The sequence below is a fragment of the Pithys albifrons genome, chromosome 6 (genome assembly GCF_047495875.1).
Source record: "Pithys albifrons albifrons isolate INPA30051 chromosome 6, PitAlb_v1, whole genome shotgun sequence".
Classification (NCBI taxonomy): domain Eukaryota; kingdom Metazoa; phylum Chordata; class Aves; order Passeriformes; family Thamnophilidae; genus Pithys; species Pithys albifrons.
This window is the reverse complement of record NC_092463.1, coordinates 9,024,973-9,034,636: the sequence shown is the minus strand read 5'-3', so window position 1 is coordinate 9,034,636 and position 9,664 is coordinate 9,024,973. Positions and strand designations below refer to the sequence as shown.

Genomic DNA, 9,664 nt, shown 5'->3' with positions numbered 1-9,664 from the left:
TCATCATACACAGGCTCTGGCTGTGAATGGCTACCCTCAGTGGGAGCAGGTCCATGGGGTATTGGGAGCTTTTGTAGTCTGGACCTTCCTGGCTCGTATCAAGAGCAAAGCAAAAACTGGTGTCCTGCCCAAAATGCAGCTGGCAGTGCTAATTTTAGGTCAAGTGCTTTAAGTTTCTCTTCAAATAGCAAAGGCTGCAGTTTCAACTTCTCCCTGAGCACTGGGCAATGAGTGTCTCTGACAGACAAGGACACAGCATGTAAAAACTTGCCTCACTGAGGTCATCAGGAGTTTATCCCTTCACTCAAATGAGGGGCTTTTCTGGCCATCCCCCACCTCTCTATTGCAAAGAAACAGAGAGATGTGGTCCCACACAGCAGTCTGCAGTCAGCAAATCCTTCCGTTGGGAGCAGTGAGTTTATGAATTTTCATGGTATCCATTAGTAGTAAGCAGAAGTTGCCTTGAGACAGACTTTTTGTTAATTAACCTTCTGAACATGCACTCTTGTTTCTAACTGGTGAATGAATTTGGTGTTCAAAGTCTTTCTCACATGCCCAGGCTTTTGTCTTTTTCTCTTCCAGGTTAATGGCTTTATAATTCTTCATGGATTATTAAATATTAACCAAAAGGTGAGAGTAGTAATTACACAGAGATGAACAAATGCACATGGTCAGAACATCTACTAGCATAAATAGATTTTAAGGGGTCCGTTCCTACTAGATGAGGATGTTCAAAGCCTTTCCTGCCTTTCTTCCTCCCCAGAAGAGGAATTTGGACTGTAAATTCTGAGAGATGTGAAATCATGCTGTGAAAAGATGTCAGCATCTTCAGGTTTACTTGTCAGCTTTGTAATTTTACGCTGTCTAGCAAAAGCAGTCAGAGCACAGAGGAAGCACTCAGCTGTGCTAAATACTTCAGCACAACTGCTTTGGTGACTGAAAACCAGAATCCTGAACTCTGAGCCTCTTGTGTTCCAGTGGGTCTGTGAAGCTGGACTGTGGTGCAGGGGGCTGAGGTTTCCAGGAGCAATGCAGGAGAGGACACAGCCCATCTCCAGCCAGCAGGTGAGTTCCTGAGCCAAGAGGGTCAGAGGCGTATCTGGGGACTCTGCATGGGCACAAAAGTGGAGCAGTTCAGATCAACTTGCTTCTGTGTCCAACCAGCACTTGTCCCTTCTGCCTCAGCTGGGAGACAAGCCCCAGGGCTGAGCTCCTGTTCTGCACCTCTCTGGATTTTCTATACCCAGAGGGACCAGCTGTAACCCAGTTATACGATTATATTTTTTCATAGCCAGTAACTGAGAAGGCAGCAGTACAAAAATGGCTTTAACTGGCATTCCTACAAACCCTGGCATCCCCATTTTTTTATTTGGAGTCAGTTTTACACAAACTGCACAAAGTAGCCACCACAGAAGAAGCAGCAGGGTGATGCTGGCTGCACTATCAGGACCCGTTTATACTGTTTCTCACTGAGTCATTCCTGAAGTCCATATTTTGCTCAAGACTTTCCAGGCTATCTATTCTCTATTCACCTACCTGAATGTTATTGTGATAATTTATGAGAGTATTGCAAAAAATAAAGCAGATAAAGCAGTCTAAAAAAGGCTGCTTATGTCTATTTAGTAGCTGTTATCAACCAGGCCAGTATTTCAGGAAAAGACAAAGTCAAGTTTTTTTCCACAGGATTTCTTCTCTGTAAATCATATTGACCCTATTATTTCCACTGACATTCTTTACTGATGACTTCCATACCAGTATTTCATTACTTTGCCCAGAATGGCTAAGCTGGCTGGCTTATAATTACTTACAATGCCCTGGTGATTTTTTTTTAATGATTTACCCAAAATGCAGCTTTTCACCAGTCCTCTAAACCATTTGCAGTCCTCCAAGACTGACTGAGTCAGAGATCCCTTGAGCTAATTCATTTCAGTTGTGAGGTTGACAGTTGCCTGGACTAGTTAAGGTAATAATATTTATCTCTAGTAATACTGTTTAATAGCCTCCTTGGTTACTAATGGGATGGAAAGTGCATTGTCCTCATGACATTTGTGCATGATTCTTCTTGTTTCCAAATTCAGAACAAAAATATTTATTGAACACCTCGGCCCTTTTCATGTCATCATCATCATCAATTTTACCATTTCCACCTCGTGATGCAAGTGTTTTTGAAGGGAGCGTCATCTTAAATGTAAACTAGAGCCAAATACCAGCTTATTGCCCTGTTCTATTTAATGCACTTGTGACCAGGTTAGGACTTGATTGTTCAAGACTTCAGCAATATGAAAATTCCACTGAAATCCTAGAGGATCTTCAGGGGTGAACTCAACCTCCCAGATGTTGATAATTGTTGTTATTGGCTGCCAAAATTACTTCAAAGATTAAAATGGGCAATGACTGACACAGCATACGGTCTTATTGATTTTGTTAAAGCTAAAAATGGCTGCAATTCAAGTTTTAAATTAGTCTGAAAGGCAGCACGGTATTTTCCTTAAGCCAATGGCATTCTTAAATTTATTTCCCAACAGCAGGCATCTTTCATATAATGTTTTTAAAAGCTGGTTTCTATGCACCATCCTCTCTAACTGCTCCTGATGTAAAAAATTAACCAGCTTTAGCTCACAGATGGAAGAAAGTGACTTAACTCTGATAGCACAGCACAGAAATGGCAGAGAGCTACAAAAGTGCAGAGTAAGAAGTGCCCCATGGCCAATGACATCATTGCGGCCACTGTTGACATCTACAGTCCATGACCTAACTTGTGACTAGGGCTGTGAAGATACTGACACCTCTTCGCATGGGTAAGGTTACATCAGGTAGACTTTTCCCCTCTTGGGCACTCTTGAGCTCAAGGTTTGTGCTGCTCTGAGTGCTCCTCAGCCCCATTAGCACAAAACCTCTCTTCCTATTCACTGTTTTGGGGGCTCTGTGGGGACTAGGAATGACACAGTCACTCTTGTTCTCCAATTTTATCCTCCTTCTCTATAAGGAGATATAAAATTTTTTAAAGGATAGCTGTTCGGGGTGGGGGGTGTTGGTTGGGTTTTGGGGATTTGGGGATTTTATTTTTGTTTGTTGTTGGTTGGTTGGTTTGTTGGTTTGGAGGTTTCTTTTTTCTTTAAAACAGGAAATGCCATCTCTGTGTGTCCTTTTCTGTTTGCAAGGACAGATCGTAGGGGCAAGGAAGCCTAAGCAATACCTCTGCATGATTTTTCATCCTGCAGGGTGGAACAAAGAAACCTGGTAAATAATTGGCCAATGCTCTAGGCAGAGTTCAATAAGCTTTCAAGTATTAAGTGGAAATTTCAAAAGTCCTTTTGTGCCACCAGTACAGTATTGTGTTGCTTATTTTCCTCCCTTCAAATACTTGCAAAGGACATTTGCATGGAGTTTGCTGAGCTCACTGTAAAAGGGCAGAGTGTGGTTAACCTCAGCTCCTCTCCTTGTCCAGACATGTCCTGAGCAATCAGCTTATGGCTGAACAACAGATCACAGGACCAGTCCAACTACACACTGGAGAATTTCCTATTCAACTTCTCCCTGTGCTAATGAGATGACTTGTTGTGTGATCATTTTTCAGCTCAGCTATTACCAGTCCAACAAATAAAGAATTATAAACCATGTCACCAACCTTAACTATTTCACCAACTCTCTTTCCTCCTCAGTTTCTGGTCTTCATAGTTAAATTCTTACAAAGACATGTCCAGTTTACCTGGAGTCTTAAAGGGATCTGATTTACAGCTTTGCCAGGTATACATTAGCTTCTGTTAAATAATTATTTGTATTAGAAAAGATCAATGTGTAGTATAAAAGGGTAGTTAAGACAGTCCCTGATACAAAATGCTTTCAGTCTACTTGGGAATACAAGATGACAGACAAAGCTTAAAGTGGGACAATTCTCATGTTGTATCTGCCGTTGCTGCCTCCAAGTCTTGTACAAGACCTAGGTGTACTGTCCTCAGCCTTTTTCTTGCTTTCCTTGCATTTTCTTTCACTCTTGTTTTTTCCTGACCATCCAGTCCCAATCACAGCACTTGGAGAACCTCTGCATGGCATCTCTCTGCTGTACTGGCTCCTCTGTTCTCCAGTGTGTGTTTGAGCTGATGCATATGCAGGGCAAGGTACTGAGAAATCTCATGTAGAGTGGGGAAAATAACCCTCGGGAATGAATGAGAAATTAAGATAAAAAACAGTGCTAATGAATGTCTCTCTATTCAAAGTTAACTCACAGTGAGTGGGTGGAAAGCTGTAGGATGTTTCTTCAAGATCCCAAGAGAAGAAATTTGACCTGTTGCAGCCAATGGCAAAAGCAAAATCAGGCTAGGCATGACTGAGGCAGGCATGTGCTGTGGGGAAGGCTGTGCCCGCTGATGTGATGCAAAACCTATTCTGCATGTCCCAGGACAAAAAAGGCTGGCTAAAATCCCTTAGTGAGATTTAGTAGTATAATCCACTCTCATCCCTAAGTACTCAGCTGTTGGGCAGGTGCGACCAGCATTGACTGGTGTGGCAGTCCCTGGTTTTTCCTAGAGATGCTGCTTGCTGGTGTTATCTACCCCCTTTTCTCTCTGGAACCAGTGCCATGGAGGAGCACAAGTCTTTGAAAAAAGAAGAAACCTGCATAGATCTGCTCTGCCACAGCGAAAGGAGAGGCATCAATCAAAGCTGATGACTGGACTCTCCTCTGAGAACTTCTGTGCCCTCTGATATTAGATCTGGCCAGTGAGCTACCACATGGTCCTTCTACCTGCTGTGGCCAGATACAATCAGTTCAGAGTTGTTTCTGCTATAGCTTTTCCTGCAGAAAATGCAATTCAACCCCAAGCACTGAAGCTGATTATTAAGAAATGCAGTTGGATGATGCCATTATCTCCCAGCAAGCATCCATCCTGTAAGTATTAATATTGAAAGGGCCCAGAATTTTATTCATCCCCCCCCCCAAATTGTGCAAGATAGGGAAACTGAGGTGAGAGGCATTCTGGATATCTTCTGGAAATTTTAAACAAAGCAGCCTGTGTGTGTGTAGGAAGTGTACAGTTGCTCCATGCTTGGCAGGTAACCAAGACTGTGGTACCTCTGTTTTTTCTCCAGATGTCACTTAGCCTTCCTCAATCAACTATCTCACCTACCCACAACTCATTTTTGGGGATTAATTTCACCAGCATGGAAATACCCTGGAACTTGAGACTTGCCAGGAGTGTTGCAATGACACCATGATCTGTGCCCAGCTTACCTGAGAGCTTGTTTCAGTCATGATCACTCTTGTTTATCTGAAATGGATGGAGCTTCTACTTACAAAACTCTTGTGGTGAGGACAGCCCCAAGCATATATGTGCAGTCAGCAAACATGCATATTTTGCAGGGTTTTAAGACAATTTAATGAATGTGGATCACATGGGAGTTCATGCACCTGCTGATTAAAGAAGATTACTCTAAAGTATCCTGAAGCTTTTAAGAATCAGCATGTAATAACTCCACTTCTACATCTTGAAAATACTGCTCTGCTGGTCTCCTGCTTGTGGCTTTTATTCTTCTATGGAGCTGCTAATCCAACTGTTTTCCCCAAAGAAATAAATAATACTCTGATGAGTTCTCATATAATGCCTGGCAAGCATATAAATCTTCAACTGATGGATTGTATGCTATAAATTACTCAAGCTGCCCCTACAGCTGACCCCATCGAAGCAGACCGGCTCCTCCTGAAACCGCTGACCTTTCATCCATATTCATAACATTCTTCCACCAGTGTCAAATGAAGAAAGAGCATCACTGAAGATCAACACAGGGGAGTATGGTTTTAACTTCACAGGGCAGAAAATATGTGAATCTCCAAGTGGTTCAATAAATTATTCCCTTCAGGGCAGCAAATTATGAACCTTCTTTTCCTGTAAGGCCTTTGCTGCTACATTGAATATTACTGTAGACTTATTCCTCAATTTAAAGGGAACTATTTTTTTTACTTGTACCTATTAAATATTTCATCTAAGCTTTTCATCTTGCAGGCAAAAATGATAATGCAAGAAAGCAAGAAGATAGTTTCAAGCAGAACTGACATTTTCATTAAACCAGAGTGGTATGATCTGGTGTCAGTCAGCAGAGCAAACACTTCTCTACAGAGACAATAGTAATGATGGCTCTAGAGATGCAACTGTACTGTAACCTAAAATCTTCTTTATTTGCCTTCTTTATAGGGCCAGCAAAGAAAGTTTATCAGTCTTGAATTTCCAGTAAAATGCATGAATTTGACCAAAACATACAGGAATGGCTTCTTTTCTACAAGTTCTTATTCACCCATTGCTGAGTCTCTAAGTCTTGTCTTAATAAGTCTCTTAGGCAACTTTATGCATTTCATAAATCAGTGATGTCCTGTTGAATGACAATCTTGGTTTCCTTTAGTATAAACTGATGCTTAATTTTGAACTAGGATTTTTATCTTCTTCATGAATATCAATTAAATGGCCCCAGTAAACTAAATATCAAGAGGATTTTCCTACAAATGTACGGGATTGATCCAATGGAAGAAGTTCTATAAAGCATCTTCTGACTAAGCAGATCCCTGTGGTAGTGTAGCAGGGGATCACCTGCATGGAACAGAATCTGCAGTGAATGTACTTCCAAAATAAAGCTTGGGCTGGGTCAGGAAATGTGCAAGTGCTTGAGCTGAGTACTGGGAGAAAGGAAGGAAAAGAGGTGGTTACGGGAGCAAAACTGCTTAAGGAAATCCTGTATTTCTGATATTCAACCAAATATTCCTGCCTTAGCATTATAATAACAACCACAGAGGAAGAGGAGAAAGAATTTGTTCATGGTTGGGAGGGCAAAGTACAGCCCTCTGGCCATGTGTTTTGTGTTGGGTTCTCCAGGCCATGTGAAATCATTTTTCTGTTTAAGTAGGCTTGCAACCTTTCCCATAAGAAATAAGCACACACACGAAAATTAATTGAACAAATAAGAGGAGAAAAAAGCTGAAATAGAGATGATCTCAAGCTGCCTGTTGTTTCCATTCTCCCACACAGGAGGCCTCAAAACCCTGCTGCTTCTCTTATGAAACCAATCAACTTTCCCTGAGAAGCTATTTCTTTAAATGTGGTATTGAAATGGCTCTGACTTGCCATAAGGTGATTCCCTTTTAAGATGCCACACCATACAACGATGTATCATCTGACCTAATCTCATCAGACAGCACGACATCATCATTGCCGAGCTTTTGCTAATTAAACCCCCCCAAAACGAGATCACTTAAGCGTATGTTTTAATTCTTTCAGTGAAGTTTTATACCACACAGATCCTAGATGAGACATTCTGACAATGTTCACACTACACCAGCTCCACTCTTTTATTGCACTGATATTCCTTCCTGCCTCCCCTCTTCCAAGTTATGAGGGTCATAAATTAAAAACAGTTGTACAAATTCCTCTCCGTAATAATTTTTTTTTTTGTGGGATAGCTGGGGAATAAAAGAGCATACTGGAGAAGGCCATACTGCAAATTCTGAAAAGAAGTGTTAATATATGTAGGGTTTTATTTTAGTAAATTCCATAGTAGTAAAATTAAATTGGTTGGTACGTAGGACTACATTTTGGGTAACAAAAAATACAAGAAAAATTCTCCAGCTGGTATAAAACAAGCATGCCAAACTGAAGCCATTTTGAGCAATGCTACCATGCTCCAGCTAATAATCTGTCCCCATAGTGGGTTAATAAACAGGTTAAAAACACTAGGATTGTAAAAAGCCATCTTGTAGAACTATCGAAATGACAGAGGCCTATGCCAGTCAGACTGTATCTGCAAACATTTATGCCAGGGAATAATCATGCACATGAATAGTCTGATTGTTTTCCAGTTGACTGGGCAGGGATGGGGCCTGTTCCTGGCTGTACAGGAGACGGGAATGTTGGCAACCAGCACAACAGAGGTACTGGGCAGAGTGAAAGATTGATGCTTAAACAGAGAGAAGGTGCAGGTTGCTTTTGCTGGTCTGAACTCAGTTCAGCAAGGCTGGTACACCAGGCTAACTAAAATTAAGGTAAATACCCATTTAAAAACAATTTAAATTATTTTAGTAACTTAAAAATCATCAATCGGCAAGAAAAAAACAAACAAAAAAGAAGTGAAAGATTTTCAAAATGACACTTAAGAAGGGGGTTTATTTGCATTTTATGGTCATCCAGCTCATGCTGATACCCAGAACTGGTCACGAAAAGCTTTGGTCTCATAGGCAAAGGGTCAATCCTGCCCTTTCTGTTGGCAGCCAACAGTACCATTAGCTGTATGAAGGACACAGGCCCAGACCTGCAGCATTCTCTTGCAAAAGTCACAGATTTTTCCTGCTCACATTAAAAACCAAGGCAGAAATCCTGATCTGAAGTGAGAATGCTGCAGGCACACACCAGGAATGCACATCTCTCTGCAGCAGGGCCCAAAGAACTGGCCTGGGTCCAATTTTGCCTTTCTGGGAAACAAAGTCATCACTGAGGAGCAGAATCCATCTGAGTGAAGAAGTGGTTAAGAAGCCCAGTGTGACCTACTTGTGAACCTCTCCTGTTGCAGCCCAAAGTAAGTTAGCAAAGAGAAAATGAAATAATCTTGGGGAACAGTGCCTTCTGACTATTCCTACAGCTTTTTGGTGCAAAGCAGTCAGGAATTCATGAGATGCACACGTGCCTGCAAATGTATGTACTTGAAGCTGCACACATTGGATTTCATCCAGCCTGTGATGGGTTAATCAGGCCAAGTTCACTTAGCATTCCTGCACAGCTTTACTCATAAGCTACCCATCATGTCAATATCTTCTTCCCCTTAGCTCATGCACAGGGAAAACTGCCCTTCAGGGGGGAAGCTGCACAACGTATCTGGATCAGGCTATGATTAGTCTGGAACAGAATCCTCCTCTGCAGCAAGATGCAGTTCTCATTTGGGAACTCTGTCAAAAATCTCCTTCATATCAGAGCCTGCCAGAAAGAGCTTGATTTAGTTCAGCTCCTCTGTGGATGGTGGGATCTTTGTTTTGAAGTAGGGATCTAAAATGGTTCTGCTCCAAGCTGTGATAGCTGTGGGTTCACCGTGTCAGACAGAAGGTATTTCAGGAGAGCGGATGACCTGATTCAACAGCTCTGGATACAGATCACCCTGTGACCTGTTATTCTTTTGCCTCAACATTTTACCTCACCTTCAATCTCCTTGTTTACTGGGTATATGAGTGGACTGAGACAGGGACTGATCATTATTCTGCATCTGCACAATGTACTGAACAGTGAAGCTCCTGCCCCTTGGATCATGCTGGTTAATACAGCTGTGAGCATGTCCCTTGTGGTTGAAGGTGACACTGTAGATGAATGTAGAGAGATTTGCATGATAAATACTTTCTGCCCCAAACTTAGCATGAGCTGCACTGTGCTGATGTTATACCCAGCTTCTTGAAGTCTTTCCTGGGCCTTTCCTCCTCCCAGCAGGAAAAGGTGGTTTTAGACTCTTTTATAGTATTGTATGTCAAAGACAATTGTGTATTTGGTCAGCCTGGGGGTTTGAGTAGCCCAGGGGTTGCACTGGCTAACAAAAGGGCTTGTCCCTTGTTGTTACAGTAAAATCAAAAGGGAGCAATTCAGATCTATAGAAAACCCTGTGAGACTGAGCTATCAGCCAGAAGCAGCAAAGAGCTCAGCTGCTG

General features: G+C 41.9%; 1 long non-coding RNA gene across 2 annotated transcripts; it reads left to right on the top strand.

Annotated features, from left to right (window-relative positions):
• The first annotated feature begins 950 nt into the window (after positions 1–950).
• Positions 951–7,408, top strand: LOC139673604 (uncharacterized). 2 transcript variants are annotated; one of them, XR_011698150.1, is made up of 3 exons: positions 951–1,065; positions 4,576–4,888; positions 5,089–7,408. It is a non-coding gene; the product is annotated as an uncharacterized lncRNA (long non-coding RNA). The 2 variants fall into 2 exon arrangements; XR_011698151.1 differs by lacking the exon at positions 951–1,065 and adding an exon at positions 2,616–2,798.
• The last annotated feature ends 2,256 nt before the right edge of the window (positions 7,409–9,664 follow it).